We start from the raw sequence: 10122 nt of genomic DNA, 5'->3' as shown, positions 1-10122 counted from the left end.
GTGTCATAAACTGCCCAGGAATGAAACTTGATAAAAGGCAGAGACTCACTGCATATGACAATAATTAAATCTGTATTCAACATGAATAAAAGAATGGCTGTAGGGGGAGGTAATTTGGAAGACTAAAAAAAAATTGACTTAAAATGACAGAAAATCATACTGAAGTTTGATATCCATTTTGAGATATAGGGTTATGCCATGTATTTGAGAAAAAACAAAATCCAGTTAAGTGCCCAAATTATTAAATGAATTGCACTTTCAGAAAGCAATAGACAAAGTCTATGTTTTGGACCTTGGAACACATTTTTCTCAGGAACACAACATTGTAAATAGATAAAGGTTAAGTTCCCAGTCTGTAAAAATCATATTAAATCATCATATAGTAGAAATATTCTATATTGGCAATCAATAGAATTGAGTAATCTTTTCATAATCACAGTAATAAAAAAGAAAATATTGAAGATGTAATTTTTCAAAAAATAAAGGTAGAGTAGGTTTACTTATAGATTAAGAGGTTGATAAATAATTTTGTAAATACTCTGAAGAGAATATCTAGGCACTTTCAAAGGCTTTAGAGTTAAACCTCATTATGTTTACTTTAATATTTAAAGTGTATGACTCTTCATTCATTCATTCATCAAGCATAACTTAGATATCCACAACTGGGTATTGTGCTGGTGGCTGGATATTTCAATGCAAGAAAATAGCTTCTAACTTAAAGAAAAACAGCACTTGAAACTTTTATTAATGCATTCGGTCATTTACTTAACAGATATTGAGTGTTGGCTACCCTGAGTCTGTTACTCCTATGTATATCAGCTGCTATTAAGCATTCCTAGCTCACCAATAGAATAAAAAAGAAATGTTCCTCAGATAATGACCAAAAATTGGGAAAGAAAAATGAGGAAGAAAAAAGAAGAGGACACATGTGTGTGTGGGTATGTGTATTAGTCCATTTGTGCTGCTAAAACAAAAGAGCTGAGACTGTGTAATTTATAAAGAAGAGAAATCTATTTTCTCATGGTTCTGGAGGCTGGGAAGTCCAAGATCAAGGCACCAGCATGTTTGGCTGTCCAGGTTGGACTCGGCCGTGATAATGGTGATGGAGAGACGGGGATTGGGGTAGAATGTTCCTTAGGTGAAGAGGACAGATTTCCTGTCTGCCCAGTCAAAGTGCACTCTTAGACATCATCCCAGTGCCATATTGAAAATTCCTGAATAGCTTTTCACTATCCAACATAGTCCTTGTTTACTTATTAATTTTTATTTCTGTTTTCCCCTGCTGGGGTGGAAGCCACATGAGAGCACGTGCCTTACCTGTCTTCTTCGTTCTGTACCTCCAGTGCCAATAGCAGTGGGTCACCCAGACAAGCACTCGGCAAACACCTGCCAGACAAGTGGACTTGCCGAAGGGAGCAGTCAGAGGTTGAGGAATGGGAGTGATTAAGAGTACTGGGCACGTGAGGAATAGGAGACAGAGAGTAAATTAAGATGGTTTTGGTTAACTTCTTGGATATTCCACTCGCAAATATATTTGACCAATAAGAAAGAGCAGGCTAAAGAGGGCCAACTATGGAGAATTTAAATCTTCCCATAACTCAAGAATATTTTTAAGTGCCTGGGTAGATTGACCACCAACTCATTCGTGTCTCACGTTAAGACTTTGACATACAAGAAGAAATTGCGTGGATGGCGTCTTAGTGCTCCGGCCGCCATAACAAAATACAGCAGACTGGGTGCATTCAACTACAGAAGTTTATTGTCTAACAGTTCTGGAGGCTGAAAGTCCAAGATCAAGGTGTTGACAGGCTTGGTTTCTCCCAAGGACTCTCTTCTTGGCGTGCAGATGGCATCTTCTCACTGTCCTCACGTGGCCTTTTCTCTGTGCCTGCAGAGAGAGCGCCAGTTCTTGGTGTCTCTTTTTCTTCATATAAGGACACCAGTCATACTGAATTAGGACACACCCATGTGACCTTATTTCAACTTAACGACCCCTTAAAGGCCCTATTTCTAAATACAGTCGCGTTCTGAGGTGCACTGGGGGTTAAGACTTCAATAAATGAATTTCAGAGAGTGGAGGGGACACACTTCAGTCCATCACAAATAGCCTTAAGAAGAGGCAGGGCTGTTGCAAGATTGTCTGTCCAGATGGAGACGCAACAGTGAAGGAAAAGCCGTCTGCAAAGGATACTCACGGGCTTCCCAGGCCCAGCCCAAGTGCAGGTTTGAGGACATTCGGGAGCCTGGATCCCAACACCACCCTTCTGTAAGTGTAAGTAGGCATTCCTCTGAACCCTGCTTGCTTACTCGAAGATATTTTTAAGCGTCCCCAGTCTTTGAAAGGGGAACTGAATGTTCCCCCTGCCTCAGCTCCCTGTCGCCTAAAAAGCATGTGATGGAAAAACCAGGCTGGGCTGGGGACAGAGTGGGAGCGAGCATGATCTCAGGTCCTCACGCTGGTTTATGTTGTGGTTGGTGGTCGCCGTGATTGGGTCTCTCAGTGGTGGTTGGTATGATCTGGAGGCTGGCGTCGCTAAGCAGAGGTTTCAGTGACGACTACAGAAAATAGAAAATTACTGTAAATAAGGTGGTATTTAGCTGTTTTTAATTTTATACAGCTCATTATACCATGGTCAAATGAAAACCTTGACGTTGGGAGCAGGAAGCGTGCGGCTAGTGGGGGTGAGTGGACTCCAGGCCCGGCTGCTACACTGAGCGAAAGTCACTCATGAGTCTTGCAGGAGCCAGCCACACGGACGCGATCTTTAGAAATCAACTTTGGTGATTTCTGCTTCCCAACAGAGCTCTTTAGAAGGTTCCTGCTCTGCTTGTCAATAAAGAGACAGGGGTGGACAAACTGGGGATGCGAGGGTGGACGTCTCCGATGCACCAGGCACAGGCAGCTCGTCCTAATGAGATCAGGCCAGTGGAACACACGTCCTTACTCCAAGTTCTTGACCGTGAAGGTCAGGTGAACACAAAGCCCTGGCATCTCTAAGGCCAGGCCTACCTGCTCTCCAGACGGCTTAGGAAAAGGCAGGGAGTGTTCCTGGACTGCTCCCTCCCTGGCCCGATAATTGAACTTCACCCAAACATTGAACTTCAGAAAATGTAGAGACCTTAGCACACCATCTACATTCAAGTTGAAAAAGCTTTGACTATCACATGCATCTCTGCAATAATCCCACCGGAATTCCAGCCCCTATTTGAAAACCGTGAAGTTAAAAGAACAGAACAGAGAGAAATAGGAGTATGGGATAGTAGCTAAGAGAACGGGCTTTGAGGTCAGGTGCCCTGAGTTTAAATCCAGGCTCTCACACTTACTGGTTGCGTAACTCCGCACAAGCGAGGTATCCTCCTTGTGCGTAACGATAGTGCCTACCTCTTGGCAATGTCGTGACAAATACACTCGCGAGGGCTGGGGATGGTGGCAGGCATATGGGACAGAAGAAGCTTGTTATCATGATTACAGAGCAAAGGCTCCCTTGGAAATTTCACTGGGTTAAAGGAGAGCGAGACAGAGAGACAGAGACACACACACAGAGACAGAGAGAGAGTGTATGTGTGTGAGAGAGATGAGAGAGACAGATTGTGTGCGTGTGAGAGACACACACAGAGAGAGGGAGAGTGAGAGTGTGTGTGAGAGAGACAGAGAGGCACAGACTGTGTATGTGTGTGTGTGTCTGTGTGTGTGAGTGTGAGTGAGAGAGAGAGGGAGGAAGAGAGAGAGAGAGAGAGAGAGAGAGAGAGAGAGGAGAGACACTGTATATACCTACCTATTAGGTAGGAAGCAAGGGAAGGGCAAATCAGTTCTTATGAAACATCACTGTGAACACTCTATAATATTAAAACCCTTTCCAAGCATGTGCCAGTGGCTTGGTGGGCAGACCATACTTTTTTCCCCTCTCTAAATGCGATGTGTTATATGTCCCTCTTTCTGAGGCTCTATGGTCTTGAGAAATCCAGGAAACACTTTTACCTGCCTTGACCCAGTCTCACCTTCTCCTCTTCTTCATCTTCTTCATCTTGCCAACTGTCCCTGGCTTGGGGTGACCAGCCACCAGTCCCCAACCCCTCGGAGTGAGACCCCCATCACCAGAAATCTTTCCTCTTCCCAGCATGAGCCTCAAAACTTCTGGGAGCTTAGGCCTTAGAGAGATTTGCTGGTGTATGTCACAAAGACACTGGCTGATTTGAAGGAGACGTCCATTCATGGCTCTGGGAAGGAAGGTGGGCAGTACGGAGGGAATAGAAAGGAGAAGAAAAAGGGAGGGAGGGAGGGACATTTTCAAAGTTTGCTGTGAAGGAAGAAAAAAAGTAATGAAGTGAGCCTCTTCATGTAACTATATATGAAAATATGAACATTTGTCATAGCCAGGATAAATTTAACATGCAGAAGAATATACACACTAGAATGTTAAAGGCAGCAGGGTACAAAATTGTAACACAGTATGATCAGAACAATGTTAAAACCAAACAAAAAATAGATGCAGGAAAAATGGTCTGACAGAAATACTGTCACAGGGTTAGCAGCGGGGGGTCTTTGGGAGGTTGAGGGGAGTTTTCTTCTTTCTCTACAGCAGAGAGAATGAACAAACTTATCTGGAAGAGAAGGCTTGCTGCACTGGGAGTGCCCCTTTTCCCAGCCACTCTTGACCATCCCAAAAGCCGGGCTGTGAGGGAGCCTGGCCCTGTTTTCATTGTTTCTTTCCTTTCAGTTTCCAGCTTGTCCCACCACACGCCAAGCCACCTGTGCAGTTTCCCGATGGATGTCTTTATGTCCCAGGACCTTCCTGCCCTGTCAACTCATCCACCTTGATTGACAACCACCGCCCACTCTTTCCCTCGCCATTCAGGGGTGGGGAATCTGGGGCCTTAAGGCCACACGTGGCCCTTCTAGGTCCTTAAGTGCAGCCTCTCGACTGGATCTAACGCCGCTTCTGATCTGCCAGGAGGTGGAGCTCAGGCGGTGATGCGAGCGATGGGGAGCGGCTGTAAACACAGACGAAGCTTCGCTCACTTGCCCTCCACTCACCTCCTGCTCTCCTGCTGTGAGGCCCGGTTCCTAACAGGCCACAGAGCGGTGCTGGTCTGCCGCCCAGGGGTTGGGGACCACAGAGCTAGAGGATCAGCTGAAACAGTGGACCTCCATGCTGCCACCAAATATCCAAATGCTTTCCAACAAAAGGCGGACACAACGAAGTCATGAAAAGGTTAGTTAAGTTTAAAATGAACAGTTTTGATTTTTTGAAATTCTTAAGTATGTAGTAGTTAGATTTTTACTAAATAATGTGTATTTTTAAGTATATCTAACTGAAGTTTCTTGAATGTGGCCTTATTTGATTACAGCTAAGTTAATGTGGCTTCCAACAGGAAAAGGTTCCCGCCCCGATCTACCTCCTGAAGCTCTCTTGCACCCTCCCTGCCACTCCTAGGCTCGGGGTTCATCCTCTAGTCCCTCTCACCCTTGGGACAAGGTGCACGGTTTCACTGATTGCTTCCCCCCACAATACTCCCTGCGCTCCACCCAATAAGCCTTGTCCCTAAGCACCAACCTGTGTGTATTTCCACCACAATCCTGATCACATTAGAGCAAAATTCCTGCTTCTTGCGTGCCATGTCCCCTAAATTAGGAACCCTCTAAAGGCAGAGACCTTGTCTCAATCATGATTGAAGCCCCAGCTCCTAACACAGTCCCCGGCACGTGCCAAATTCTTAATCAATAGCGTCCAATCGAGTCTGACCCTCCTTACCAAAAACTTTGCATGGAGACCCCTCGCCTGACTTCCAGGAACATCCAATGGTGGTCTAAACCTGCTTTCGCCACCTCAATCCCTACCACCCCCCAAAACAGCCCGCAGCCCCGCCATGCTGGGTGGTCACGTCTCCCCAGCATACCTTGCAGGGTGTTCTAGTCACTCCCTTTTTCTCCCCGTGCCCAGAGCACCCTCCCCTCTTCTGGTTTCCTCATTCCATTCCGGGTCTCCTGCAAGTCCCAGCTCCAGCCCCACCTCCTTCCAAAGTCCCTCCTTCCCCCCCACTCAGCAGCGACAGCAATCCTTCCCTGCTTCGGGGACTTCCCATGTGCACCGTGTCACGTTGCTAATGTAGCCTAGGTAAGCCCCTCCACTGCGTATGTCACGCACACTTGGACACAGGGGGCTCCCAGTAAGCGCCGTTGACTTATTGGTGAAGGTCATCTGCTGCCGCGGAGGTCACCGTGTTGGGTGCACCGGTTTTGGTTACTGAGCTGTGGTTCCGTTTCTCACACAGGTGGCACCTGGAGGGAGGGCCCCTGAACCTACGTGGCAGAGCTTCAGTCATCCCAGCCCTCCCCTGGCTGCTCTGCCTCTGCCTCTGGGTCTGCTACCCCGGGACCCTGGGCAGACAGCCAGAGAGGCCCTGCCACAGCTCGCCGAGGGACCAGGAAGACGGGTCCCAGTGGATAAGAGGCCCTGTACCCTGTGGCCAGCACCCCGGTTTTCAGAACCCCCCATGGATCATGCAGAAGAAGACAGGCTTTGCTGAATCCAGGCAAACCGTTCTTGCCCATGGGAAAGCGTCAGGAACGAGAAAATCGTGTTTGTTTTCCTTCTCATTATAAACTTTCAGTGACTCCCCTCTGAATACCGTCCAAAGCAGTAAATAGCCTGGAACTTGAGAATTCACACATTTTTATTCAAGTCTGTCTTTCATTAATCAGATCCCGTCCGTCCAGGGCCACCCAGCCTGCACCTTTTACTCATTTACAAAGAAATGGAAAATTCCTGTCTGAATGGGAGAATGAATGAATGAAGCCAGTGGGGACAGTTTTCCATTTTCTCATACGCATTGCGCTCTCTGGAGTCACGAATAAATGATGCTATAGGCATCTCCTGCGATGTCCCCTCATCCTGGCTTACTTTGCGGGGCTCTGGCTCCAGCCAGGGCTGAGGAATGCCGAGGACCTGATAGGAGACCAAACATCTCCTGTCATTGGGCGGCTGGGTGCTGTCATGAGTCACCTATCCTTGGTGTTTCCCTTCTCGTGGACGTGGTGTCAGCCGGTGCTTGCTGGCCTGCAGATGGGACTTGCTTCGTGGAGGAGGGTGGCTGGGGACTTCGGAGCGGGTTGAGGGAAGCTGGCCCTGCGCAGCTCAGAAGAGCATGGGGGACGAGACTTGAGGGTCTCTGGGCCTGAACTTGGGCCCCCTGCGTGCAGATCAAGGTGAGGGCTCCTCCGGCTCCAGCGATTACAAAATGAGGCCATTCCCTCTGCCTGACTAGAAAGAGGCCTGAGCGGTGACTCATTCCCACCCATCGGAGAATCTGCAGCACTTCAGCCCCGGCCTCGACCTCTGGCCTTCCACGTGCTAAGTCTTCCCCGCGTCTCTCTGGACAGCCTCAAAACCCAAGGAAGGAACTAAGACAAAAAACTTGAGTTTTCAAAACTGGACGGTCGTGAGGAGGAGGGATTCTTCCTTCTCCCTCTGGCCTCTCTCACCCCCATCCACCGACTTTTACCTTCTAGAAACATCCAAGCTGTTTGTCACCCCTTGGGTGCAGCTTGTCCACTGAGCTTCTGCATTTGGGGCAGAGTGACGAGAAATCAAAGTGAGCTCAGCGCCCCAAGTACCTAAAGTGCATGCTCAGTTATTTACCATGACGTTGACAAGAGCAGAATCACTCTGGGGCGAAATGCACTCTGGGGGATGTCATTCATCAGAGACACCCCAGCTCTGTCCTCTCACCCCCACCTCAGACCCCCTGCTCACTGTGTCCTCTGCAACACCTCCAGATGTGGGGTGCTGTGTGTGGGTTGTTGGAGAAAGAAATGTTTTCTGCTTAGAGTTAATCCTTGCAAATTGCTGCACCCGTGCATTTTTCGTAAGAAGGAAGCCCGGATGAAGGTCACCAAGCCTGTAGAGACTGCCTGCACCGTGGTGCAGGTGTTGTTAAAGGCTCTTCAAGTGCCACCGGTGCACAGGGTAGAGCAGGGGTCACCTGTGTTGCCCACCCAGCGGGCTGACGATCAAAATGCCCATGTGCTCCTGCGGGCATTTCCGATTCAATTTATATTTTAGAAGAAAGCAAATGCACTCAGACAGCCCTCTCCTAGTCTTCTCTTCCTGCCCTCTTCCCCCTCCCTGATAACTGAGCGAACCTTTCCCGCTTCCCCCTGCTTTTCGCGACTGAGCAGACCTTCCAGGTGTCAGTGGGGTTGCCTGGGAGGCCACAGACCCCAGCTCCACACCTAGGGGCCTGCTGGTTCTGCTGGTCCTTGTGCCCTTGAACCCCCTGGAGATCCAGGTGTGGCCGGACCTCTCTTCACTTCCCAGCAAGGCCTGCAGCTGCCCAGCGTCATCCTGGGCCCACCGTCCGTCGTTCCAGCTAGATTAGACCCGGGCCGAAGACAGTTTGGGCCTTTTGATCAACGGCCTTTGAAACCTACACTTTTCCCACGTAGGACATAGAGATCTTACGGGAGTTGCAGAAACCTGCCTACCCCTGGGGTTGTGCCCGGTGCTGGCATCCCCAAGGGCTGCCTGGGCTCCTCCCAGCCCCGGGCTCACCCTGCGTGAGCTGGCACTGGCTGGCCAGCCCGGCCTCGCCGGGATCCCAGTGTGGCTTGGCCTTTGTCGAGGAGGCAGGCCGCCTGAGGAACTGGAGTTAAGCAACAGATTCCCAAGGGCGAATTCCTGCCCCGCGCCTGGTATCTGGTTTCTGAGCCAAGCCTGGGTGGCTGCATTTCTGCTGATTGCTCACTGTGGCCGCGTGCTGCGTGCTGGCTCTCTGCTCCTGCCCGGATCGTCCTCCCCAGAAGTTCAGTTGGGGGCCCGAGAGCTGCGGGCCCGGATGCAGCTCTTAGATGCAAACACTCCCACCCACTGAATTCTCAGAAAATACTAAGACCCCTTACAGCCGCGCTGGGGTCCTATTAGCCCTTCCTCTGGGTTCAACCGAATCCCCCTGGCCAGCTGTTATTTTAGACACCTGAAATAGGCAGGTGCTTGATATCTGGGTGGTATAAATTGCAGAGGGGCAGGGCATGGATGATGTTTGAGGCTGGGACTTACCGTGGGCAGAGCCTTCTTGGCCACGGGGACAGCTTCGCCTAGCTTCACCCAGCGTTTCTCAGATCACCCTGTTGGCGTTGGAGGGTTGTGTCTGACGATTTTTGCACGGAGGTTAGAAATGTATGAAAGATGGTCTGAATTTCTCATCCCTTCGCTAGAGCAAACCTAACAGCCCAGACGTCAGCAAGCTGCTGTTATTCTGTCTCCATGAGTTGGGAGGGATTCCTGTGCCCATCCCTGTTTTCACCTGAGATCCCAGAACCTGGCATGGACCATACACCCTGGAGTTTGCCGGGGACAAACCTGTTTAAGCCTGTCCCGGCTTAATTATGCAAACACCCCCTGTTGCTTTTGAAAGTGAAAGTTGGACAATGAGTTACGGAGTCACCCTCTGTACAGAGGACATGCCATTCGTTCCAGCTGTGTTCTTTCCAGATGCAAGAGAGCGTGTCAGGGCTGGAGCAGTCAGGGCTGAGAAAGGGAAGTGACTTGTCCACACTCACACGGTGAGTCAGTAGCAGAAGCACTGAAGAGAATCCAGGAGTTTGACTAATGTGCTACTCACTCCTGCCGCCGCCCTGGTAAAGGGAGTAGAAAGGACAGGATTCGTGGACAACACGCCTTGGAGGACAGAAGCCCGCGTGCCAACGCGTGTGGAATGACGTCAGGAGACTTACAAAGGGGCAGGTGCAAAATAATATTGCACAATGCAATCGATCCTTCGCGGGAGCCCAGGAGCTGTTGGTTGGCGGGTGAATTGAGGAGTTACAAATTGGCCACAGAGTCGGGGTGGGGGGCGGCGGGAAGGAAAGCAGAAGGCAGGACAATCACGGGTGGCTGCAGGGAGGAAGCAGTGAACTCCTCGCTGCCGGTCAAGTCAAGCCTGGGATGTGGTAGAGCAGCCATCCCCAACCTTTTTGGTACCGGGGACCGGTTTCTTGGAAGACAATTTTTCCATGGATGGGGAGTGGGGGATGGTTTGGGGATGATTCGAGTGCATTACATTTACGGTGCAGTCACACCTCTCTGCTAATGATAATCAGTGTTTGCAGCCGCTCCCCTGTGC

General features: G+C 49.7%; 1 long non-coding RNA gene across 2 annotated transcripts; it reads right to left on the bottom strand.

Moving 5' to 3' along the window:
- Window positions 1-1737: 1737 nt before the first annotated feature.
- LOC123627427 lies at window positions 1738-9363 on the bottom strand. 2 transcript variants are annotated; one of them, XR_006731284.1, is made up of 3 exons: window positions 9057-9363; window positions 4000-4298; window positions 1738-1888 (listed from the first exon to the last, which is right to left on the bottom strand). It is a non-coding gene; the product is annotated as an uncharacterized LOC123627427 (long non-coding RNA). The 2 variants fall into 2 exon arrangements; XR_006731285.1 differs by lacking the exon at window positions 9057-9363 and adding an exon at window positions 5036-5063.
- Window positions 9364-10122: the final 759 nt, after the last annotated feature.

Source organism: Lemur catta, chromosome 25 (genome assembly GCF_020740605.2).
Source record: "Lemur catta isolate mLemCat1 chromosome 25, mLemCat1.pri, whole genome shotgun sequence".
Lineage (NCBI taxonomy): Eukaryota > Metazoa > Chordata > Mammalia > Primates > Lemuridae > Lemur > Lemur catta.
The sequence above is the reverse complement of the archived record's forward strand: the minus strand, read 5'-3'. Positions and strand labels throughout refer to the sequence as shown.